General features: G+C 33.2%; 1 protein-coding gene across 21 annotated transcripts in view; it reads left to right on the top strand.

Moving 5' to 3' along the window:
* Nucleotides 1–27,444, top strand: part of Mbnl1 (muscleblind like splicing regulator 1) — a 198,643-nt gene that overhangs the window by 24,503 nt on the left and 146,696 nt on the right. The window contains exon 1 of one of the 21 annotated variants that reach the window (XM_004834470.4): nucleotides 20,396–27,444. The exons of 18 other annotated variants lie outside the window; for them this stretch is intronic. The gene's annotated coding sequence lies outside the window, so the exon portion shown is untranslated. Of the gene's footprint in view, nucleotides 1–20,395 lie in introns of those variants that run through there. 2 more of the 21 variants (XM_087186372.1, XM_087186373.1) reach the window with 2 other exon arrangements.

The raw sequence follows: 27,444 nt of genomic DNA on the forward strand, positions 1-27,444 counted from the left end.
TGCGTTCTGAAAGTTGGTGAAAGCTGCAGTTTAAGTCTATTTTTTAGTTGGCCTACTGCTTTCCAATTTTCATGTTTTGTGTATTGGCGTGGGAGTTACGTTTTCTTTTTTATCACTGTGTTGTTAGGTCTTCTTTCAAAATGTAGACATAATTTTTAGTTTTCTTTGTTTAATGCGGGGTTTCCTCACTAAGAAATACAAAAGTTGCCTTTTGTATTTTAGAGAACAGGTTAGGTCAGTGCCAGAAAACCTGTTCATCTGTCTATAATTATGCTGTCACTTAAGACATAATAATCAGGTTTTATTATTGCTAGGAGACTCAGAAAAACCTCACATGTGCCTCATTTAATTTTTTTCCCAGATAACCAAGAACAAATTTGTGTGTAGATTCACATCTAGTGTGCTTCTGTATGCAGTCATGCCAAAAGAGAAACCAAAGTGTTACATGATTTGAGATATTACTGCTTGTGTTTACTCTTACACATTTGAGGCAAACTTAGACTCGGAGTTGAATTCATTAAATTTTATTCCAACATTCTGTTCTTCCTTTGGGCACAGAATTCCTATGAAATGAAACACTTAAGTTCTGTTCCAGAACAAGAAGAGATTATAGCATGTTTTCTCCTTGGAGGACAAAAAGAGTAAATTGTCCTTCTTATTGAGAAAGTATGTTAGTTTATTATATAAAATTTCCTATTTTCTTTGTAAGCAAAAAATTGCCCTTGAATTCATCAGTGTCACCATACATTAGGCCTATATTTGATATATCTATTTATGGAAATGGAGAATAGCCTTTCTGTACCTCCTGGCTTTCTAGTTGGTGAATAGAAAGCATCCCCTGTTTGGAAGAAACTGAAAAAGGGTAGGAGATTGAGTTTTCTGTGTTCTCATAGAAAGATATTAGAATGGGCAGTAGACAGGAGGGTCAGGGTGGAGGATGGAAGTGAAATATGTTCATTGAAGATGTTACACAGGAAGAGTTTAAATTGTCTGGTCTTGTTGGCCAAAAAGCTTCATATATTTGAAAATCCAGAATGTGCTGTCCAGTGTAGTAGCCACTAGCCACATATATCTGCTGAAAATTTGAAATATGGCTATCTTAGATTGAGATTTGCTATATTAAATGCATTCTGGAATTAGAAAAGTTGATTCAGAGAATGTAAAGCACCTGATTAATAATTTTATATTGATTATATGTTTTAAGGATAATGTTTGATTGTTGATTACAATTGAAGGTAGTATTAATTTCATTTTAATTTAAAATCTTGTTAATTTTTTTATAATGAGAACCACAAAACTTAAAATGCCACATGTGGCTTACATTAGTGTTCTAGAATAAAGCAGAGATACAATATTCTTCATGAAAAGTTACAGTTTGCTGGTCAAAACACAATAAAATTGACTTGTTTTTACAAGATAAAAAATTTTATTGTACTTTGGAATACTTTGTCTCTTCTATTCATTGTAACCAAAGTCTGAGGGGAAAAAAACACCTTACATCTATTTTTATTTCCACAAAACTACTATTTAGTTTAGTGATTTAATGATGAGGTAGTAATAACAGAGAAAAGCCTTATAATTAGGAGGATGAGTCTTAACACCTCCCAAAGGCCAGAAGAGGGTATGATTGCTACTTAGGAACATTTTAGAGACAGTGTAGTTATCATTGTCCTGAAGTTACCAAACATAAACAAGTCACTAAAATTTATTTTAAAATAGAATTTTCAGTAAATAGCAGTTATCTTCAAATACTTAATATATATTTTACTTTGCTATGACTTTACTTCCTTAGAAAATAACAATACCCAATATATCCAAACAAACTCCTAACTGAATTTAATAAAAGATTCACAGAAATGAAAGATTTTTACCTGCAGGGAACAAGGTATTATCTTTAATATTAGGAAAGGTAAAAAAAAAAGATGTTTCTGTGATAATTTTATGGGCTTTGAAGAATTTCTGTATGCAGAAGTCTTTATAATTTGAACACATTCTTGAGAAAGCATCTGACTGGTAAACAAAGCTTAATGGCATAAGTCCTAGAAACATTCCTTTCAGATATTTTCATAACCGAAGTACATTTTGGCTTGCACAGTGAGTGTTAAGCCAAAAAATGTGGTTATTCTGTAGCCATATAAGCATGCTTAATATTATTTTCTTGAAAGGTGTCAAAATTACAAGATGAATGTAGTTGAGTCTTTAAAGGGAGGGGGACAAATTCTATATAGATCCTCAAAAAGAGTTCCTACTGGGGTAAGGGTATCTCGAATCTGTCTTTCACTCTGGTAGTCCCTCTTGGGGTTACAGTATGGGGAATATGAAGGGAAGAATGATTTCTGTTAACTTGGAATATCATTTCTGATGAGTAATGGAGCATATTCACTAATGGTTAGAGAATTATCAATTGAAAAGCAGAGGATTCAAGAATAGTTACTGACATATGGCATTAAATGTCTATAGACATTTTTTAAAATTTGAGTTAGGGAAGCTGGTTTTAGTAGACTGTTTTACATATTACAGAAATATGCATTTATATAAACATTACAGCTTATATCCTTGAAAATCTAGCAAATACAGTACATGATTATAGTTTTGTACATATTATTAACTTTATTAAAAATTCAGTACATCTCTTCGGATAATTATTAATGAATTTAGAGAGGTGTTTTGTCATCGGCCTGTGAAGTCCATAAAAGTAAAGAATCTTCAGAAGATTTATATTAGATATTAGGCAAGTGTTTTGCACTTTTTGAGATGTTACTCTAGGATTCTGTGATTAAATTCTGTTAAAAAATATACACAAAAAGCAAAATAGAAGAAAGTTAAATAGGAAGAAGGGAGAAGTCCAGTAACTCCCCCAAATCCCCAAATCACATATTCTGTTGTTTAAAAAATATTTTCATATGTGTGCTAATTAGTTTCATTTATACTACTTTAGTAGAAAAGAAAGTTTTGTATTATTATTTGTTTCTTTTTTGCAAGAATCTTTTTTGGATTGTGTCTTATACTCTGAGTAACTACTTAGAAAATAATGATACACTTATTCTCATTATTTTGTTATGAAATTTTACTTATTTTCTCATAAAATCAAAAATTTTAAAAATATGGATTGAATGCCATATTGCCTAGGGCAGGAAGTTACATTTCAACAGAGATAGACCTGTTGTTTCAAAAAGATAAAGATGTTGTTCTGAAATAGTATCATGGTTCGAGTAATGTACCTGGGGAGTTCATGTTACATCTTTGACATTATTTTAAGAAGCTGAGAGCATATCTTTTATGTGTCTGATGTGGTAATTCATAGATGATAAAGATACTTTAAGAATAAGTTCCTATGGGATGGGAAGATACAATCTGAATGTGAATGAATGCATGATTATATCACCTTCCTCAAAGCACTATCAATTTATTCAAATCTAGATACTAAATTACCATTATATTCTTAAAAAATTGTTGAAAATATGAAAGTTGGAGACCACTATTGAGTTCACACATGTCTGCTCCATTTTATTCGCTTTTTAGTTAGAAATTCACAAAATGAAGAGATTTCTTCCTTCAAAGGAAAGAAGAAAAATTCATATTTGAGACTTACTTAAGTTTTCTTATATTTTAAAGCTTGAAAGCTAGTAGGTAAAACTGAACTTGTATTATGGAGACAAGATTAAGCCTATGAAATAAATATTACAAGGCTGGTTTGATATATTAATTTATCTTGCAAAGTTGATTGCAGCAAAATGCCATGGTCATGGAATTCTACTTCATTTAACTAACATATGCTTTCTCCTCAAAGAAATGACAGACTGCTAGGGGAAATAAAAGTTTTGAAAGTAACTGTAAAATCGAAAGTATATTTCATAAGCAAAGGCTAGGTAACATGGTACAGAAGTTCTGATAAGGAAAAGCTAAGTGTTAGCACAGCTCTGACCAACGTATGTATAAGAAAGGAACATTCCTGAAATAAATAAATGATGGGAAGCCTAATGTATGCTTTATTTCTCAAATTTACCAAAAGTTAAAGCAGTATTAATCTATTCAGTGATGTTTTTGAATGTACATATGTTTACGAATATAGGTAATATATAAACAGGTTTTTCATACATGTTATAAAGTTATTTTCTGTAGAAAAAATTTGATTTCCAAATGACCTACTCTAGAAAATTGTTTGTCATTAGTGTTAAAGAGTATGATAAAATAACAGCTTTTCAGCCACTGAATAATTACAGATGCATTAGAAAGCCAAAATGGTTAACTGAGGCAAACAACGAATGTAAAGAATTTGTGAAAGAGAAAGCTAGATTGGAAATAAACTACCTAGGTTATTATGAAAACTTTAACATATGCCAGAAATCTAGTAAGTTCAGCATCAGAAATAGTACCAAAACATACCAAAGAAAACAATGATTTCATTTCGGAAAAGAAATGTAAAATACGTAATAAACAACAAAGAAAGAAATGGCGATTTTAATCACAAACAGCCAGAGTATCTAATTTATCATGACTTTAGTAGAAGAAAAGTGATGCAAATAAATGGAATTGGTAGCTGAAGATTTTAGATACGGGTAAGACAAGTATGAATAAAATTTTGTGGGTTTTCACAAAATATTTTAAGAAGCTATTGTGTGAAAGAGCACGTTGTCAGTAATTTCTGTACTTTAGTAATGGCATCTGTCTACAGGGGTTGTGACTGGACTCTTCCAGAAAATTAAAAAACGTGGGAACATGAGAAAACAACAGTGAAAGACTTTTATAATAATTTACGCACATCTGAAGTATGGACTATGTTGAACAGCAAAGGATGCCAAAATGAGGCCTTAAGTTGTTCAAATTCATATTGGGAAAATTATCAAAGACATTTCCTGAACTCAGTATTGGAATTTACATACATGCTATTCACAGTTTATCTTGAACAAAAGATTTGGTCATATATCTAATCAGTGTTCTTGATAATAAAAATGATTTTATTTGCTTCTGTCTTGTCTGATTACAAGAAAAGAATTACTCTTAAGGTGATATTTTAGCACTCCATGTGGATGGATGGGACAGTCTTATCCTAGTAGAAAGAGAGCCAGAAAGTAGTCAAGTGAAGTGACTGATATAAAGAATAGGAGAGAATTGGGCTTACTCTGTGGGGAAAATTGATGGGAAGAGCTCTGAGCTGTTGGCTGGACTTGCAGCTTAGTATTCTCCTACCAAATGCCCAATCACTGATAGCTGTGTTTATTACATTTTTGTTTCTTTTTAAAACCAAGTTGAGAAAAAATGTAGCAGGTCCTGTAAGCAGTGTATCTAAATTTGTTTTGAAAGTCCAGTATTTAGGGGAGGACATGTTTTAAAAGTACAACTGTCTTGTAAATGTAAGAGGTGAGATAGATATTACCATTGTTTTATATTTACATATTTACCGCATTTTTGTCTATTTCTCAACAGACAGGACCAATAAATCTTAGGAAAAGACATTTACCATGTCTTGGTTTTGATACTGTGGAATAATAAACATATAAATAATAATTATTAAAATAACATTTTAATAAATGCTATACATTTAAATGCTATACATTTCTTTATAAAATATTATTTAAAATTTTCTATAGCTATAAAATAGGCCTTATTATCTTTATCTTAATGGTTAAATAACATGACTGAAATTTCTTTGGTCATTTACAGAACTAAGAGAATTGATTTTTTAATTATTTCACTGTGAAAACTGGGTTTATCCAATTATTTTGTCTTGTCTCCAGTGATATATAGAGAATAGTGAAGAAAGTAGTTGTTGTAACGATTACTAACATTTTTTTTAGCACTTTATGTGTTAGGCTGGAATTAATTAATGTGTTCCTCAGAACAACTTCGTAGGATGAGTAATACTAATATTCTGGATTCCCAAACAGGAAGACTTGAGCGTGGATACATCCAGTTAACTTGTAAGTAGCACAACAAGGAGTTTAATCAAGGTAGTCCAGTTTTAGAACCCATGCTCTTACATAAAAGAATAAATACAGATTGAAAAAAATAGTTTTGTTGGGCCCCTACAGGAATTTGAGACCACAGTTATCTGGGCTTTAGAAGAGGCCAATATTCTGTAGCACTTGGGGAAACTCTGGAAGAATGAGAAAAAAGTAAGAGCATAGAGAGAAAAGGTACGAAGGGGACCTTGACAGGGTAAGGAGAAATGAAGAATCACATGGGAACGGGAGCCTGGTCTTATTGAGGAGCATATCAGTAAGTTTACTAACAATAGAAAAGACATTTGGTTTGGGAAGTAGCTTTACAGGAATTATATTTTAGTGACATTTAACTGGACAGGGATAGGACATCTATGGGAAGGAGAGATTGTGGTTGTTCAGAATAGACTATAGGACTAAGTGAGGGGAATGACGCAGGAATAAAAAAGGGAAATGTGATTATCTTAGTGCCTATAGGATGTGGCAATTGATTGGATACAAATAATAAAGCTATGAGAGTATTATCAATGATTTTAAACAAATAATTTTTAAAACCTCTCATCATTCAAAAATTCCTTACTTAAAACTTTTATTGTCCTTGATCATTTTATTATGGTTTCAGAGCTCTGTTAGAGTAATTATCTTTTTAAATGTCGGTAAGAGAAAAATACAACATTATGTCTTATTACGAATTATAACTTGATTAAATAGATAGCATACATCAAATTCTTGAAACATTTCCTACCTGTGTCAATTATTTTAAAAGCACAGGATCTGATGAATTATAAAAGGTCACCAAATTCTTTTTCCCACATTATTCTAAAGTAAACACGATTTCATCTTTTGGGGTACATTATTATTTGCTGAGAAATGTCTCAATATCAACCAGGCAGTTCTAGTCTCTTACTAAAGCCTGCACACAACGACTGTAACCTATCCTTGGTGATAAACAAGGTGGGAGATAGATACATGATAAAATGAGTTTGCAATGTGCTCAATGTGACTGACGTTTATACAGCTCAGACCTTGCTATTTTAGGGAAAGTATCAGTATAACTGTGGTATTCTTTTTCATGGAAATAAAATCCTTAATAATCAGTCACTCTTTAAAAAAGGAACAATTTACATATGAGAATAAACAAGCACTTACACATGGTTAATGTTTACCTGGAGTTAGGAGGATAGTTTTATTTTAAATAGAAAGCTTTATTGTAGACCTTTGTATTTAAAATTCTTATATTTTTTATAAATGGCTTAATATAGTTTAAGAAGAAAATGTCAGAGCAGTGATAGATTATGTTGTATTTTATATATATATATATATACAGAAATTTGCATGAAATAGATAATTTAAAGAAAAATATTCTATTTATAAATATTTGTCAGTTATTATTTATTTAGATTTTCTATATCCATGAAAAGTAATGTAGAAACTACACAATTTATATGTCTTAAATAGAACATATTTGTATAGAGTTAGAGGATAATGTTAATAGTACTTTATTTTGAGTTTTTTGTTGTTAGTATTATGTAAAAGCCACATTTAGTACCTGGCTTTTTTTATATTAGACTTTTTTTAGTCTTGTTATTGCCTTGTGCTACAAAGGTATGTTGAAGATATATTTTGTCATATCAAGGTAATGCTTAGAAAATGTTCATTTTTAAGTGATACAGGTTAAACATTAATAGAATTAGAAATTCTTGACCTCTATTATTGCATCATTGAACTAATGTTAAGTAGACAAATTTACTCCAGATTACTTTGAACCACTACTTTGAATTCCATTGCTGTGACATTCAGGAAAAAAACTACATTGTCAATTTAGTGGCATTTGGTCTTAAATACCTCACCTTAATGACATTAAGAGATTTGATGAACAGAGCAAATGTGAACAAGAGGGAGTACAAGAAAATCTCTAACCCAGGTATAGAATTTTGGAGTCATTGCATGACCTTTCTAAAAGATAATTTGAAAAGTACAGAACAAAAATTGATACTATTGAAAAACATATAACCCACATAGAATTCTACGTAAAGCTTTCTGGGGGACTACATTTGCTGAATACAGTTCTGAGGATTGGGATTTTAAATGCAAGTATTGTATTGGGCGTAATTAATTTAGGAAGAAGAATATTATGTCTGCTTTTCAGTAATAAAGTTTACTGACTGCTGAGATCTTTTCCTTTAAAAACTTATTTTATCATGTTAACAATAAGGCCATAGAAGAATCAATTCATATATTGTGCTCTGGTAGGTAATCAGTTAACAAACGTATTTGGAGGCCTCGTTAAAGTCAAAAGATCCTAATATGTTGGGAGAGGAAGATCCAAAGTAGGCTCACTTAGTTTCTCACCTCCTTTGACACATAATTGAATTGGGAAAAAAGGCATGAAGAGTTAACATTGCAGAGAACTATATAATCAAGCACCAAAGGGGGAAGCTAAAAGAAGGAAGGAAATTCAAAGAAGGAAGTCTTTGTATACTGAATGGCCAGGCATGATGTGTGGAGGAGGTGGCCCCTGATAATAGGATAACGATTAAGCACTCTTTACAGAACATGGAGGAAAATCTTCAGAACAAGATAGAAGGAGCAAAGTAAGATGTCATATCTGAGCATCTTCTTGTGAGGCATTACCAGCTTACGTTACTTTCTGAAAAGGGGTAGGTAAGGAAAAACAAACTGGTAATGATGATAACAATTATGGACTGAGGAGATACAAATCATCATCCTCTTCATAGTGATGAGGACACGGAGACTCAGAGAAGTCAGCCTACTCCTAAATTTACATACATTATGAGCAGGCACACTGGGTTGAAGCCAGGTCTTTTTCTCACTTTAAAACCACTCTCCCGTCTTGTGATTTTGCTGAGAATAGGTGTACCATAATTGTGATACAGTAATTTTAAAAACTTCACTGTTAATATAGCTGACATAAGTCATGAAAATACAATTTAAAAGGCTGCCAAACAAAGTTTCATCTTTTCATTTTGACATTGGACAAATAATCATTTTTGGGGGGTTTATGAAAATAAAAACAAACTAGGCCTCCTGTTTTCAAGAGATACTTTTAGAAGGCTTACAGTGTTGTTATATGTTATTGCATGTGGCAGTTCGTAGATCCCTTTGGAATCCCCTAAGGGGAAGGTGTGTAAAGTTCAAAGACTGCGTACAGTGGTTCTCAGAGTTTTTGAGGAATTGGTTTCAGAATCCCCATGGATATCAGAATCCACAGATCTTCAAGTTCCTTAAATATAATTGCATATGCAAGCCCTCTGTACACTTATATTACTTAAAATACCTAATATAATGTAAATTCTATGTAAATAGCTATGCTGTATTGTTTAGGGAATAATACAAAGAAAAAATCTTTACATGTTCATGACCCATGAAGTTGTTTTTCCAAATATATTCAATCTATGGTTGGTTGAATCCATGGAAGCAGGATAAATAGAGCAACTGTACGTTCACAGCAATAATATAATGCCATAAATCAAATTCAAAACACACCCTAAGTTGATAGATCATTTATGTGGTCATTTTTATGCTTTCACATTACACAATTTTCACACATCCGTCTGTGCTCTCTGTGATTATCCCTGTGACACAGCTTGTGGCTTTAAAAGATAAGCTCTTAATTGAAGTCTTGTTCTGTGGGAGACATGTCACTTTGCTAAAAAAATTCCTCATTCATAGAGCTATTTTGACAATATACCAAATTAAATGATAGACAATTTAGAGACAGAAAATGGAAGCTCCTTTGTCTTGCTTTTGGCTTCCAAGGAAAGCTTTCCTACTTAGCAAATATTTATTGAGTGCAGTGCTCATGTGCTGCTGACCCGCTATGTCATTGAAGGGGTAAGATGTGCCTCTTTTCAAAGTGGTTTCCAGTTTAATGATAGAAGTATTCACAAGTAAGGTAGGACAAAAAGTGGGGACAGAGGAGCCAAGAATAGGCTACTTGTGGGCAGAGTGTGGAATTTTCCTAAAATCATTCAGCAGAAACATTAACTCTCTAGTCACTTTATGTATATTAAAGAAAAGATAAAATCAACCTATAATTTATTGAAACAATGTTATTCAATATGTACACTTTTTGTTTTCTTAAGTTCTTGATAATTAAGCATGGCTCAACTGTGGTGTCATTTTTGACTAGACAGAAGAGATTAATTGGCTTTTTTAGAGAAACATTGGAATGTATCATTCATCTGAGTCTTCTTCATATTTAACTTTCTGATTTAGGAGCAGTTTCAGACACTCAGTATTGAAAGTCATGTTTCAGAGCCTATAACTTTTATGTTAACAGAAAAGAAAAAATCTGTAAGAGAGGGGTGAGCTGTATTTAATGACAAAGGATTCTAGATATGCACACAATGCTCTTTTTACTATAGCTTTTCTTTGTGCATAGGAAATAAAGTTGTATTTTTTAGACCAGCTTCCAAACTTTCAAGTGGTGAAAGTGCAACTGTGCATATTGTATAAGACCCCATTCTGCTGTGAAGTATTTGTTCCCTGTTTCCAGGATTTAATTCTAGGTTAGAAAACTCAGAATTTGGGCCAGGGATTTAGCTCAGTGGTTTCACTGCCTGCTGTGCAAGCTCAAGGACCCGAATTCAATCCCCGGTACCAAAAAACAAAACTCAGAATTTTATTTTATTGCTTACTGTTATTCATTTTAATCATGAGGAATTATTTAAACCCCATTACATAGAAAGTTGCATTGTAAGATTTTGTTTTTCAATTTTTTAATTTTTTATTTTTTAATTTATATATTAATTGGTACATTTTAGGTATACAGTACATTTACATTTATCATTGGGTGCGTTGTAAGATTTTGATTCAGGCTATTTTTTTCTGGTTTTTTTTTTTTAAGTTTCTGGCCTAGAGAAAAACGGACCATTCATATGTGAAATAATGAAAACAATTTCAATGCACAGATCGACAAATTAGTAGTATGTATCATATTTTAGAGCAAATTTATTAATCCACTAGGTGGAAAGTAGATCCCTTAGCTTCATACACTTATTCTGTTCCTTTTATAGCTACAATTTATGCACTTTATATTTACTTTTGGAATATACATGGAGATATGGGTATAACACAAAACTGTACACGTGCACACACATGGACATGTAGTTATTTAGTGAGGATTTGGGGCAAGTCATGAAAGTTAATCTCCATTAGCAACCTGACCATAAGCAGCTGTAATAATTTAAATCTATTCTTTTGCAGGTGTGACCATACATAGTGCTAGCACAGCACTGTGGGAGTTAGGCATTGCTATCCCTTTGGGCCACTGTAAGAGAATAGAGGACTGGGAAAATTCAAGACAGGTAGTTTGGTCTAGGGTCATATACGATAAGGCATTGTCAGAATTGAGATCCTAACCCTGAAGTTTTGCTGTTAGTGTGTATATTAGTTTCTGTCAGTATGATATGAATTAAATACAACAATATTCATAGCAGTGGAGGTTTGAGACCTCCTCAAAGTTAATTCTGGAAAGACATAATAAAGAAGATAAGATGTGAAAGGTCTTTAGAAGCTTTGTGGTCATAAAACAGGAGAGACGATGGAATAGACTTGGATATTTCATAAGGCTTTGCAGGGAGGGATATATCAAATGGCCTAATCTGCCTGTGTGGTTTGCTCAGTATTAGTTCTACTCACACCTAATTCCTCTGCTCTAGCACTTCCTGAGATCAGCAAAATCTACTTTTAGACTCAAAATCATTACCACCTGTGAAGTTTTTCATGTCACTTCTGAGTGACATAGCACTCTGCTAATTGCTCTGTTGGATGGCTTGCTGAGTGGCACATCTTAAAAAGTGGTCTCGAGCCCCAAAAGAGTACAACAGATTCTCTTACCATGTATTCAGGTACATTATTGAAGGCATTAGTGTTATTCAGTTCATTTCTCTCATCATTAAAAAAATGGAAATCTGCAGCCAGCATTAAAATAAGCAAACATGCCCCTGAAACTAGAGTAGCTCTACACTCAATTGGCGATTTCTGGTTAACTTTTTCACTTACCCCTAAATGCTTAGTGAAGTAATTACTGCATGTTCATGTGTGTGTGCACATTTTTGTTTTATACTCATATGTCATGTATATTCCACAAGTGATTATGAAGTAGTGCAAAATTTGTATGAAGCTAAGGGATCTATTTTGCAACTAATAGATCAATTTGTAAATTTGCTCTAAAATTATATTTAATATCATGTAGTATATCTCTGCTTTTATTGTAGATATGGTCTTGTGAAAATATAGTATGCCATAGATTGTAAGTAGAAACAAAACAAAAAATTGAACATATTATTACTTTCTAAGGTTGCTAAGGCTTAAGATCAAACAGTTAATAGGTACTATGATTCACAGTCTTAATCTGTGTCTTTATTAATTAATTTCCATTGTTCTTCTGATAGTGCTAAATTGTAATCTATTCACATAGCAACAATTTTCTGTATGTTAATGGACTTAAATAATATTGTCTTTTAATGTATCAAAACATTTCAGATATAGATAAAATAAAGATAGATAAGTTTAGATTTGAAGATTCTAATGTACTAATGTTTTGGCAAGAAAATTAAGTACCTGTATTTAAATATTTTCAAGGAAAATGAAATGTATTCTGCATATTCTGAAGTGTTAACTTTAATATTAAATTCAGTTATTTTATATTTTAGCAACTGCTAAGCATTGAATATGTAATTCTGAATATAAACAAGTATAGCTAAAATATAGCCATCTCTCAAATTTCAAATTGGACATTGCAAAAATGACGATTTGTTAGACCTTGCTGACATTAAATTTAAGTAATTTTTTCGGTAATTTGAAAGCTATTGTGTGTAGATGCCAATTAATATTCACTTTAAAGCCTCTACCATGTTCAGTTTACTATGCATGCATATGTGAAATATTTTATATTTACATAAATAAAAATGTATTTTATCCTTAGAATTACCTCATTGAAGGTAAGGAAGAGAAATAGTATCAGAAAATAATGCAGAAAGAGAAAACTCAACTTTGACAGCAAAATATTGTGAGTTTAAAAGGTCAAGTGAGTACAGGAGGCTCTAGTTTTGCCACTCAGTATCATGCAGAAGAATGCTGTGACAGCCAGGGCTGATACAGCTGAAAATATCTGCAGCCTTGGAAGCCTTGGAAGTTTCACAAGGTCATTTTGGCATCACAGCAGGAGCAATGATTTCACAGCAAAGGTCAAACTAGACAGCCAGGCAAGAGGTTCCAAGTTGCTGAACCTGAAAGGTATAAGTGGTAGGGTTATTGTCAATTGCATTAACTGGGTTTTCTGATTAGTTGTGGTTATCTGTCAATGAAATATTCATAGAAGAATGAGTTTTACTTGATGGGTGAATTTAAGTTCTCTTTTCTCTTTTAGTTTTTCACCTCCAGCTTTGTCCTGGAGGACAGATATTACTTTAGTTTTATTTATATATGATGTATATACCATGAAAGAAGGGTATGAGTCGGCTTAGAACAGTGAGGTGCACATCAAAACAACTGAAACAAAAGATCACAAATCAGTTAGAAGGAAACAAGATGAAACAAGTACTTGAGGTGAAATTGAGCACTAAATTTATCATCTTTCTGGCAACCTAAGAAAAATGTTTGGAAGTAAAAAATATCATTTATTTAATGGGATTTCTTCATATCTCATAGTGTTTTATTCTTAACCCTTAGAATATTTAGATACATATTCTAAATCTGCCCTGGGATAAATTCATGAAATGGATGAATTCCAATTACTTAAGGAGTGGAAACTGAATTCTTCAGCCTGCCTTGCAAGACCCTTACTGATTTGGTTCCAGTCCACATTTCCAGCCTCTTGTTCTTGCCAGTCCATTGCATGCTGTTTCCCAGTTCTCAGGGTCAGTGCTTCACCACTTCCCTGCCTTTTTACTTGCCTGTATGTCTGTAGTCCTGATTGACATTCTTCCATGTCTCTGTCTAACCAGTTAAAAATCATTCTTCCAGGGCCAGGAATTAGAGTACTTGCCCAGCATGTGCAAGGACATGGGTTTCATCCCCAGCACTGAAAGAGAAAAAACTTCTTTCAAGTCTGTTTTAAGTGTCTAATCCATTTTCAAACCATCTCTGACCTCTCTCCGTTAAATTGTCAGCTTTGTTCTTATCTCTCCTATGTTTTTCTTTTTAATGTCCAATTATTTGTTAGTTTTATGTATTTGATTAAGCAGAAAATTTCTTAAAGAATGGCTGTATTTTCCTTGTCTAGGCTATGTACACAGGGTAACCTATAAATAGTTAATATAGTCAATACACACATTTTATCTACGTATCATTTATCATTAATGTATATGTTTATTCACTTAAGTTTACATATTGAGTGTTTTTGAATTTTTTTAAGGAACATATTTCTTTTTGGAGGGCTGTACAGAAAAAATAACTTTAAAAAGCATAATCAGACTAAAAACACCTGCAGTTTTTGTCAAAGGAGGTATTTTAGGCCATTAGACTGGAGATTATAATATTTTTATTGTTTGACTTTTCATTTTCTTAACCAGTGTACTATTTATGATTTCTCTGAGCCAATAGGCAACAATAAAATGGAAAATAATTTTCGTAATTATTATATACCATTTCAAATACTGAAAACTTTCATTGTGGCATGGCTTTGTTTAGAGGTACTAGGGATTGAACCTAGGGCTTTCACACTGAGCTACATTCTCAGTCCTCTTTTTATTTTGAGTCAGGGTCTCTAAATTGCTAAATTGCCAAGACTTGGCTCAAACTTATGATCCTCCTGCCTCAGCCTTCCAGAGTGCTGGGATTTCAGGCCAGCACTACAATACTTGGCCTTTCTGTAAGGTTTTAATAGCTGTCAAAATATCTGTTCGAGTTGACATGGATTCAAAGAATTTCAGACAGTTATTCTGTCTCCTTTGCTACGTTTTAAAGCTGTTTTAGTGGCTGGTATAGCTGCTTTACCGTGTACATTTTCATTTAGCATATGTCAGTTTTACACTTTCAAAGCAAGTTTTCTGACACATTTTAAGCTTCTCTAATGAAAGCTCTGAAGAAAATACAGGCTTCTGTTGTTTGGAGTGCAGATAAATTAAAAAATCATGCTCAGAGACCTTCCTCAACACTTAATCTTCCAGCCAGACACTGAGTCCTTAGAACTCTGTGATTTATTCAGAACTGATTAGCAATTTTAATTGCAAAGAAACTGATAGATGCAATGTTGAATTTTCACATCTCTATGTGTACATTATTAATGTCCAGTGTAAACCCAGTGGACAAAGAAGGACAAAGGCATCCCTCCTTCAGTTCTGTAAAGGAGACCATCTCTTTTCCATCAGAGTCAGTGCTCCAGGATTCTCCTCCCCTTACGCACCCCTGAGCAAATCACAAGTGATGCAGTAGCAGCCTCTGCAGTGTAGCCCATCCCTCCTCCTGCTCTCTCACTGTTTCTTGGCTTTTGTTGTTTTTATGATTACTATCATTTCCACCAAGTTTGATATTAAATTGCGAGCATGTATTGTGGAGGAAATTTGACCTTTGGAACTGGAAGACCTAATTTTTAGTCCTGGTCCTTCCATTTAGTCAGCTAAAGGGACTGTGGTGACTAAGTTACTTAATCATATAAGTTTCAATTTATTTGTTGACAAAGAGCATGATAAGAATTATAATAATCTCTGACTTGCTAAAAGCAAATGAAAAAATGAGGAAGAAAATAAATCGTATATCAATTAATTAGATATTTGTTGTAGTTAAAAATAGTAGTACCATGTGTTTTTGAGGAAATATAAGTTTCTATAATTGGCTTCTTCAGTAGGAACTATTTTCAAAATTAAACAGATGATCACCTTGCCTATTTTATGTATGAATAACAATAAAAAGGCCAGTACCTGTATAGAATGTTGTACAAGATAACTTTTCAAAAGTTTATTTTGTAAAGGTTTACTACTCAATGAAGGAGGATACATTTTGCATTTTATTGAAAAGAAAGTGGTTCTTATTACAATATTAAAGTATGGTTTAAGTCATTTTCCTTTTGTTAGCTTTAACAGAGGGTTTACTTGAATTTAAATAAAAGCCTAGTTTTTGGTTATGTATGAGGAAAGTGATTAGGCTAATTCCATTGTAAACATTTTTCTTAATTCTTTCATAACACTCAGTTAATTCTTATTTCATATTTTATCTACAAGGAGAATTTATTTGATATTTTAATGATTAGATGGGTGTTAATTTTTTGTTTTTTTAAATATTAGTTTGGTTTTATAAATTATTCTCCTAATCAAGAAGTAAGGAGCCAAAATACCAGTTTCTAAAATACTTCTTTCAGCTGGGCATGATGGCACATGGCTGGAATCCGGAGCCTGAGGCAAGAGGACGGTCAGGACCAGCCTGGGCAACTTAGTGACTTATGGAGACTCTCACTCAAAATAGAAGAAATTAAAAAAGATTGGGATGTAGCTCAGTGTGAAGGCCCTGGGTTACTCTATAGTACTGCAAATAATAACAGTGATGATAATAAAGCATTTCATTTGTATATGTGTATGTGTAAGAATTTCAGGTTTAAATGATAAGAAAATTTGGAAAAGTTCAGAGACTGCTACATGATTGCTCCTTTAATTTGTTCAATACATTCCTTTATTTGTGCTATGTTTACTGGGGGATCTTTACAAAGTAAGTTGTTTTTCATGCTACCTTGTAACGAACTGTGGGGCAGGATTAAAACATAAATGGTTTGAGACAAGATGAGTAGTATTATAAAGTATGTGGTATATTTGAGTGATACAGAATCACATGCATAATTTAGTAAGTAATAACGGAACTTTTCATAATATTTTATAGGTGTGCTACTTTTCTGAAGTAGTTGATAGAATATAATCGAAGTTCATGTCACTAAATTTTAAATAATAGTCTTTTTAGAGAAGGTATTTTCTGTGTTCAGGAAATGACTTGTAGAAACACACTAAACAATCACTAGTTATAGTAACATTTTAGTTTTAATTATGATTGCCAAAATTGTACGGGATTAAGAATAAGCTCTAGTTGTGGTAAAAATGTGGAGTCCTAATTTCTAGCCACTGTGCAGCTAGTACAGGGTAGGTCCCAGGAATGTATGTTTTTAACAGTCAACCCTAATCAACCCTTGGCTGATTCAAATAGTCCAGGAATCTATCTGGAATATGAGTATCCTGGAACTATTAAGTGTTGTTGTTAATAAACTACTTGCAGTTATTTGAGTTTATTGCCTAGCTACCATTGTATTCTGATTTGCTGTGGAAAGGTGATCATTGCTTTTTAAGAGCATATGATACTGATGAGAATACATAGAGCTTTCATCATTGTCTCATTAGAAATGTGTAGTCTGTTCTTCTTGTTTCCTCATGTGTTACAGCTCTTTTAGAATGCACAGGAACTTATGTGCAATTAAAATAATATGAAGAGGTTTTTCTTAAAACTCATTTAGCAGAGGAACCAAATATCAAGCTGCCATGTTAGTTTGTTTAATACATACATTCTTTTGGATAGTATAAAACCTAAGAATAAAATTTTTTATCTCCTCTTTTGAGAAACATGGCTTTATTTATTCTCTGACAACATGGAAAAATCACATTGTCAAAATGAGAATAAAAGCACTGGAAATGTCCACATTTTGCCAATCAACCAGTCCAGATCTTTAAAAAACACTTATTTAATGTACTTCTTTATCCTGTAGACTGTTATTTAATAACAGAGTTTGAGGTAAGGTGGGGAAAGAATGGTTTTATTCCAAAATCATAAAAGAGTGTGTTTAGGGTTATCTTGGTTATTTTAATTGAAAGTGTATGTTGCTTCAGGAAGGCTCCCCACTCCAGATTCATAAAAGAGTGTAAGTAGATCCCCAGCCTAGGGAAATTACCACATGGGAAAACGTGAGTTTTCCAGAGTTCTTTTGTGCTTTAGCCAGTTTGATAATGCCTTGTATTATTTATAGCAGCTGTCAGGAACCATTTCCTTTAGTCAATTAACATCTAAAAAGAAGCTAGGAGGATATTTTCAGACATTTATAGAAATAATGTGTGAAAAAGCATTCCTTTAATCATAAGAGATAGTACTGTCAGATTTTCCAGCTATACCATGCCTAAAGACACTTTTAACTACACATTTTGTTTCTATTAATATGAAAACAACAATAAGCTATATATTGTCCCTTTTGATATCCTGTCAACCCAAACACTCAAATTTCCAACTTTTGTTTCAACAAATATTTACAAAATACAAATATTGTTATTATTTTAGCAAAGAAATGATTTATTTTGAAATAACAGGAGTTGAAAAGTTTATATTACAAATGTTTCCATTGATTAGCTGCCGTATAGGGGCTAACAGTTAAAAAGGTTTTGCAAAAGACAAAGACTTTAAGTTCTAGTTATAGAAAAAAGATCTTATACTTCTTTTGCATGTGCCCACAAGAGCATTTACAATGTCAATTTAGGGAGAGTGTTTCTTTCAAAGTACCTGTACAGCATAGTTTTAACAGTTACAGAAAAGCATATTATTGTTGGTGAAAGTACATTTGGTAAACGTATTCTTTGAAGAAGTTTGTTGTTCTAGTTCAAAGTTCATGGTATACTTTATGTTCAAAGGATTTATATTATTAAAGCATTCAAATAAAGCATAGGTTTATATGTGCATCTGTGGCAGCATTTCTTAAAATATTGAAAAACAGCATTAACTTAGGTTACCACTAGTAAAGAAATGGACGTATAATGGAAAGATATAGTTGTTAAGAACTAATTATATTGTTAACCTTTCTATTGACAGAAAGATCACTAATGTATTTTCCAATTTTTATCTATATTGCACAACATAATCTGTTGTAATTAAACATTTCGGACCTTGTTAAGTGTCTGAGTTAATATGGAACCTTCCCCCAAGAATATCTAAAGTTCATTGAAATGAAAATATGAGATTCAGTGCATGGTCTTTGTTTTGTAAAATAGTCCTTGTAACATATTCCTTGTAAACAGCGAAAAGTCCTGGGACTTGGCTCACTATTATATAAGCATTATTCCTATTTATATGTGAGCATATGTGAATTTGAGATTATTTTTTAAAAGAAAAGCTCAAGTTTAATTGATGTCTAATATTTTATGGTTATTCAGAATGAATTCAGTTGACATTGTTACACTAGTAAGATTATATTTGAGGACTAGTGGTGTAGCTCAGTGGTAGAGCACTTGCTCAGCATGTACAGTTCGAACCACTGTATTGAAAAAAAGAGAAATATGTCTGAGATCATTTGCTGAAAAGGTATTCTTTGAGGTCAAACATATAAGTCAATAGAAATATCCATAGGATTGTACTGTTAAACTGTGTAGCACCTATGTGGCTTGAGCATTTATAAAGTTTGGAATAAGGAAGGCATTCAGTAACATAATAAGAGGCTTCATTGATTATATGGAAAGGAGGGAATATTTATATATTATATTACATTCTGAGAAGTTACTAATTTACTTTTTAATATGTATTCAAGTAATTCTGTGTTACATTCATAAATGGTTTCATTTATTCTATTTTGGAGAATAATTTTAGATATATTTATTTATAAGCATATGTTTTTCATAATTTTGTCATAATAATTAATACTTAAGTAACGTATTTTGGGTAACTTTGAATAGAAATAAGCCAGTAAGATTTTCTTGATTGAATTTAGTATATTAGGTTTTAATCAGACACTTGGAAATTGAAGATCCATCTGTTGAGATCAGGTTTTTGTATTCAGATTTAGTTGATAGTTTTGAGGGCAACTGCCGCATTACATTTTTAAAAATTCTATAAAATATGGCAACAAGTTAAGTCAAATCTTAGTAGAGATTAATCTATATTTGGACAGGTTTTTAATTACATCTGCCATTTCTTTATATGTGGATTTCATAATTTATCTCAGTTAATTGAGTTTGATAAAATAGGAAGGAGGGGTAAGTTAATTATGGAGAAAATCTTTTGACTACTGGCTGTGATTTCTGCCTTGAGAAGAAAGTTTGAATAGTGGGACAAAGTGGCACACATGCAGCAAATTACACTGATTTAGAGGGTGCCCTGGGAATTTTTCTTCTGTTCTTTCATTGAACAACTTCATGGATACTTTTGTGTCGTTGTCATTAAGAAAGCATAAATGAATCTGCTACAACTTCTCAGTAAGATCATATTCTAAAATGTTTTAGGTAGTGTTGTGACCAACTTCAGTAAGAAGCTAGACAATATTTTTCGGAAGGTAGAGAGACTGGGTGTCAAAGCTAGGACTTTAGTCCTTAATTACTATTTGAAGTACATTATACTTCATTTGAGTAAGCTTTATAATCAAAGTCCATGATCAGAACATTGCAATGAGAGCAATATAATAAGTGTATTTAGCAATCACAGCTTTGTCGTCGTAGGCTCACACTGATAAATTCTAATTGGTTCAATTTACCATTCTTTCTGAAAACTGATGGTATGGTGAGATTTGATTTTTTATGATTTAGCTCTTAGTAGCATAGTTAACTGTTTTAATCTCTGTTCTGGTTTCTGACTATCATTTTGAAATATTAAATGTTGTAGAAAGAACAGATATGACTACCTGAGGCTAACAAGATAATGTCTTTATGAAACATATGAGTAAATAAAACACTAAGGGGTTAGTGTTTTCCCCTAAAGAACAATAAAGTGCCATTCACAGTTTTATCTCATTTTTCTGACTTCTTGTAGGATAGAAGAAAATGCTAAAATACTGCCTGTTTTTGAATATCATCAGAAAAAAATGCAAATGTTCTCTTTTGCTAGAAGCGAAGACTGGTTCTGTCAGAAATTTGCAGATAATTATTTAAATGTTTTAAATTTGCAAAGCCACACAAAACTGTTTTGAATTACTCTGTAGATTTAAAAAAAAATCTTTTCAGCTTCACAATCCAGGAGGTATTTAAATGTGATTCTATTTTAACTTCATTGCTTCATGCCATCTTTTCCAGTGAGTGCCATTTGATGCTGCTTTCAGTTATAAAGGTAACCTATCCTAAGTGTTAAACTGTGTATCTAGAGCCCAGACATTGTAACTTGTAGAATATGTTTATAAACTAGTATCAAGATAAACTTAAAAATACTCAATCATATCACTAATATTATTTGCTTCCTCTGGGTTAGATGCTGTGCTAGGGCTGGTTTTAGTAGAGAGTGAAGAGCTAGTTTGACAGCTGCCTACCTCATGGGGCTTTCGTGCCTAGGCCGATCATAAGCAGATAATTCATAAGCACACTATCACTCTGATTTTTTCGTAGTACTAGTTGGTATTTGGTGTGATATGTACATCTCTCACAGCAACTATGGGCTGCTGATGGGAAGAGCAGTAGGTTGAGTATTTTTGATGTTGACTGGAGAAGCCTGTATGAAGAACTTTGTAGTAGGAACTGCACGAAGGTGTATTTGATGCAAAACTGGTGATCCATTATGCATATTCCACTTATCCATTGTAATAACCATCTTCTAGTGGTCTTAGTTTTTTAAAATAATTTGCTCATTTTGCCTGAACTGGGAATCAATTCAAAGTTCACTTTTAAATTATTGTCTGGATAGAATCTGTGTGCTTTATTTTGTCCTAAATGTAAATACCTTTTGTTAATTTAAGTAGAGTTTAGTTAGTTGCTTCTGGAATTCCAACCTTTAACAATTGTGCATCACCTAACCAATACTCCTTCCTTATCTTTCTAAGAACGGACCATGTAGGAAACCAAACCTATGAAGGGATCAGAATTTTAAAAGAGTGCTTTGACAGGCTTTCGATTACTTATTTGAGTTGGTAAACACAACCTCCCTTTTCCTGGCAGCAGCTCATCTGAAATGTGTTGGACCAGCAGGCCGCATTGGCAGGTCTCTGTTGTTCCAGAGGATGTGTGATTGAAAGTTATCTTTTTCTTAGCATCATTTCCAAAACTTCAGTCATTTGCTTGCTACCTTTGTGATTTTTCCAATACATTTACTCAATCTTATTCTTTAAACTTTTTATACACTTTGACTTCTAAGCTGAATATCGTTTTAATCACAGACTCGGTGAGGTGGTTATTTAGCATTCTAATACATCTATTAAAATTCTGTTGTTTATGCTCCACCTGAAATTGCTGTGGGTACTACTGGTAGTGTGCTTATTCCTCTCCGAGAAACACTGACCTCAGCCTTTTGCTAAAAGAGGCTGAATACTGCTGAAGGTTGCATTAACCCTTTCAGACCAGTTTTTCTTATATAATGAATAACAGCTGTTACTCTGTGTAGTACCTTAGTGAGTAGAGAAATATCTGTACAGCCTAGCGAAATGCAAAGCTATTTGTTTGTATACTGAAGACCTTGTTAATATTTAGGATAAGTCCTGAATAAAATTGTCGTGTGAGCAAACTTAGTTTGCTAACATACAGGATTGCTAATTATGGACTTGCTGACATTATTGACTCAAAGGAAAAAGTTATAGTTTTGGGCAGAGGCCCTAACTTGTCACCTCCAAACTTTCTTGTTGAAGTCGGCCAGTTCTTCCAGTTAGATTAAAACTATCAGAGTAAATAAATAACAAAGACCTCATAATAAAGACCTCAAATAATTACTTGGTTAACTTCCTCAATCTACAACCTATCTCATCATCGAAAGTGTATGAAAAAAAGTCCCCCAAATTCCCAGTTAATTACCCTGGGAAGTAACTGGATCCACCTTCCTATACTTGCAGTAGAAGAACTGGAATGATTAGTAAACATACATGACTAAGAATAACCTTGTTCAAAGAAGCTTTCCAATTCTCTAAAATATAATTTCATTCTCATAGCTTGTAAGCATCTGTTTATCTTCTACTGCAGTATAATGTGGACTTTAGGTATATATTAAGCCCTCTAGTGTATCACTTGAGTACCTTTCAACTAATATGCATTTCAGGCTAGAAGAATAATTGTTGATGATTCTCCTTGATTTTCTTTTCCTTTAAAAAAATTTATTCTTGATCTTTTTCTTGGTTTTTCAGTATCACTATCATTTCATTTTGTTCTTTTCCTTTGTTTCTATTTTCCTACTAGTTCCATCTGAAAATAGAATTTTTGTGTGACCTCTGACATAACTCAAAAATTCGTTCATGGCTCTTGTAGCACAATAAGCATGTTTGTAGAATATGTTACATCAGAAGAGGAACTGCATGGAATTTGAAATTTAATCAGTGGGATAAAGAGAGCTTGTTGTTATACAGGTTATAAAAAGTGTGATTTTTTTCACTGCAAAACTGTTAAATTCTTTAATCTTGTTATTGTTCAGAGAAGTTTATTCTATATTAAAATTACATTGCAGATTTACCTCAAAAGCACTTTATCTATTAGTAAATGCTATATAGTAGACATTTTCCTTCAATAATTATTTTAAAATAAAACATATTCTTAGAGAAAATGCTTGCAGGAATTCTCACAGTCCATATATTACCCCCACACTTAAGCACTATTACCCCTACACTTCTGTCTATAGAATAAAACCTTCCCACTATTGAGGAAATGAATTCAATACTGGTGCAAATCCTATGCAATCTTAGTTTATAAAAACAGTTGTAAAGATTTTTTAATCTTTCTTGAAATTCTTTTTGAATAAAGGGAAAGAATATAAGATCTGATATCTTAAATTTAGACATATTAATTTATATATGTATCATCTGATTTTTTAACCAGTAGTGGCCAGTATGAAGGACTGAAATCCACATTACTAGATCAAACTATCATAGTTACCCATACAATGAAGTGTCCATTCTAACTGCTATGCTTTTTAAAGTATTTTAATTATCATTTGTACGTATAGCCTTCACAATTGAATAATGTTGTCAGCATACAAGTGTATGTCTACAATTCTTTCAGAAACACTTTTGAAGTGGCAGAATTGCTCTCCTACGGAAAATAACTCAAACACTAATTTGCAAGAATTTTAATATTTAAAGAATATTTTGTACTTGAATGGCAACTTCAAGTAGCCTATAGCATGGCAAAAAGAAAAAAAATCCACTTTAGAAATTATTTTTGTTTTATTTAGATATAATTGTCAGGTAATGGAGATATTTTTAATAGTACCATTCTCCATATATCAAGTTTAAATATTTCCTTTGGTTGGGAACACATCCTTGAATTTATGTTTATTCCTACTATTATGAACAAAGTTTATGTATTTCCTAAACATTAAAAAAAAAAGTCTGTTATGTTCCAGGATCCGGGCAATGGGTCATTGGCGTACACCCTGTTGTCAGGGAGTTTATAATCTTGGAGAAGGAAGCAGAAACATACACAAAGGGGAAAATATAATCTCTGGATATGGAAGATATTCTGATGTTTAGCACAGTTGGCCCAGCCTTATGGAGAAGGTGGTACCTGCGTAACAACCTAAATAAGAAGGGATTTGCCAAGTTTCAGGGGTGAGGAATTATGTGTCATGTCAAACAAAGGGCTAGCATGTAGCAAGTCTCAGGAACTCACAGCAACACGGTATATGCAGAACCTTCAGTCACTTGTCTCTGTGAGGATACAAGAAGTGCAGCATAGGCAGAAGTCAAAGGGTAGAATGTGTTAGCTCATGCAAGGGGGAAGGTTCTAGTAAGAGAGTGGCAATGGTGTTAGAGGTCAGGGAAAGACAGGGAGTAAACATAATCTTTGGATTTGGCTTTTATGAGACCATTGTCAACTTCACTGAGCAGTAAAGAGATGTGTGTAGAAGTCAAACTGATATGAATTCACAAATGGGAGAGGAAGGAGAGAAATAGCACATGTATATGACACTTTAGATATTGGGGATGACAGGTTAAGAGCATTGGGCAGAGAATGATGTATCTATCGCAAGGGTGGGGTCCCTTTCCTCCTGAGATGCCACCATCTCCAATTTGGAATTACTTCAGAATATTTAAAGACTGAGAAAAAAACTGCTGAAAAGACAGGATATACATGTATAAAAGGAGTGAAAAAGGAAGGAGGCCTTAAGAAGGAACAAGTCAAGTAACAGCAGAGGGGAGAACTTCTATGATTAAGAAGAAAGATACAGATAAAGATAAATGAGCAGGAAGGTCAGAGAAAATTTATGCCCATTGACTATGCTTTTGTTTATGAAATATTTGTGATTTAAGATCCTCTGCTATAGATAGTAAGAAAAGTATGGAGAAAGAAGAACTTGGAAATGATGAAGAATTAGAAAAGTTGCAATATGGGAGTGAAAGAGGGAGCTGTCCAAGACTGGTGGAAACTCCTAGACAGTTGGACACAAAATGACTCTGAGACACTTGTAATTTATAGAGGAAATGATCTGTGTGTCTCTGCGTGTTTTCAAGTGTGTTAATATGATATGTCCATAATGTATTTTTGTAAGTATGTTTGTGTATGTGTATGCATTTTTCAGCCCTAGAAGTAATTCCAGTCCTCCTGAGATAGTAACTGATAATTTAATGTACTAATGTTTATGGAGCTCCATCTCTTTTTTTTATCAGCATGCTAGGCACTGAAGTTGCTGATGACTAGTATTATTTCTACCCTTGGGAATACATAAGCTAGTGGATGAGAACTAGAAGGAAATAATATGTGGTGTAGGGCACAAAGTGCAGAGTTAATTTAGAGATGGCAGTATTCATATGTAATTGGATGGAGGTGGAGGAAGTGGGCTCTTGAAAGTTTTCTTGGAGGAAGTGGTGTCTTATCTTGCTTTAAAGGAGGTGAACCATTGCAGGTAAGATATTTTAAAATTGTGGAGAGCAGGACTAAAGCCATGCATATTGTACATGCTCAAGCCATGACATTGGTAAGAAAATTCTGAATGCAGAACAAATTCAAGAAGGTAGAAGCAGCTTGGAGATTTTGACTAATTGACTTTGTTTCTACGGGAGCCAGGTGTTAGGACCTGAAAAGATTTTTGAAAGCAAATATATTTCTTGAATACTTGGATGAGCAGTCTTAACTATAGTGTTTTCCAGCTAATTTTGGAAAACTGGTTTTTAAATTAATGTTATGAATTATAATATTGATGCACCCCTAAATCTCAGTATTCTAGGAGGCTGAGGCAGGAGGACCAGAAGTTTGAGCCCAGCCTAGGTAACTGACACTCTGTCTTGACATAAAATTTTTTGAAAAAGGCTTAGGGAAGGGCTTACTGAATGCCCTGGGTTCATTCCCTAGTATCACAATCAAAATGAAATGAAACAAGCAAACAAAATGAAATGAAACAACAACAACAAAAAAAACCCCAAGCAAACAAAAACATCCAGAGAATGATAATGTCAGCCTTAGAAGAAAAATTTTAAAGTTTACTATTCACATTTCCAGTATATATCATATTCTACCTTCTAATTTTCAAAATTATAAAGGTGCCAAATGCCAGTAGACCCATTTGGGCCCATGAAAAAGTAATTAATCAAGCTGTATTATACAGTGTCTTTGTCTCTGTGGAATGTAAAACTTAGTTTCTAAAGCCATATCTTCTTCATTGGCAGCATTCAAATGGAAAAAATAAAATATCATTGTTTTCCCAGCTGGTAAAAATTTTCTGAAAGTTTTCCATCCTGATTAAAAGAGAAAAATAAGTTGTTAAATGCAAAAATACCCTCCTCTGAGGAGTAAGCAGTCTTACCATGCTGAGTTAATGGATCACCAGGTAATAGGGTGTCCCCAGCCCGTACTTTCCAGCTTCATTTGGAATTGAACTTCCAAAGGACACCACACTGCCCAAATCAAATTGCTCACTTAATATTTAATGTTTCTGCGATGGAATCACTTTCTCCCTTGAGGTTGACTTCAGATTTACCAGACACACTGACAACACTGCACTCCTTATTTTCCCCACATGACCTCAGCTTCTGTTTTAAAAATGTTAGAATAAAGGGTGCTTTTGTTCATATCTCTCCTGCCTGTGATATATTGACAAAGTGTCTGCCCGCTGAATGGAATAGTTTTACAGTATGAGTGCTGCTTTCAGTGGAGGGGCAGGACTTGTGCTTTAGAAGGAAGTAAATTGGATAGGTCAGGAGAATGTACCATTTGTAAACACCCCTTTCCTTTTTTATTCACGTGTCAGGACAGCAGGAGCAGGCTGTTCAGTGCCGGTCGGTCCCTGTGCTGAGCTTGAGGGAAAGCAGCTTGGAAGTCAGCTGCAATTTTTAAACCTTGCATTTATTCTCTGGTAATGATCTTCAAGTGCTTTGACTTGTGTTAGGAGCTGTTTTGAAACTAACATGGTTTAGTCCACTAACTGCATGTTGGGTAAATTCAAAACCCACATGCTCGTCCTCTTGCAGTGGAATAAGTCACATCTGATGGACATTTTCTGTGCTTATAGCATAGTAATGAACATCTGACAGGCACGACCTTTCATAAGACAACCCACACTATTGGCTTTTTGCCCAGAATATTGCTGCAACACTATCTGTGATTGGTTATCTCTCTATCATGCATTGCTCCACAAGGGGAAACGGCCCCCTTTTTTAATAAATCTACGATGGCTGGCTGCAATATGTCTCACT

This window comes from Heterocephalus glaber, unplaced genomic scaffold, assembly GCF_053883595.1.
Source record: "Heterocephalus glaber isolate CG9 unplaced genomic scaffold, H.glaber_assembly_v1.0 deba00001504, whole genome shotgun sequence".
Lineage (NCBI taxonomy): Eukaryota > Metazoa > Chordata > Mammalia > Rodentia > Bathyergidae > Heterocephalus > Heterocephalus glaber.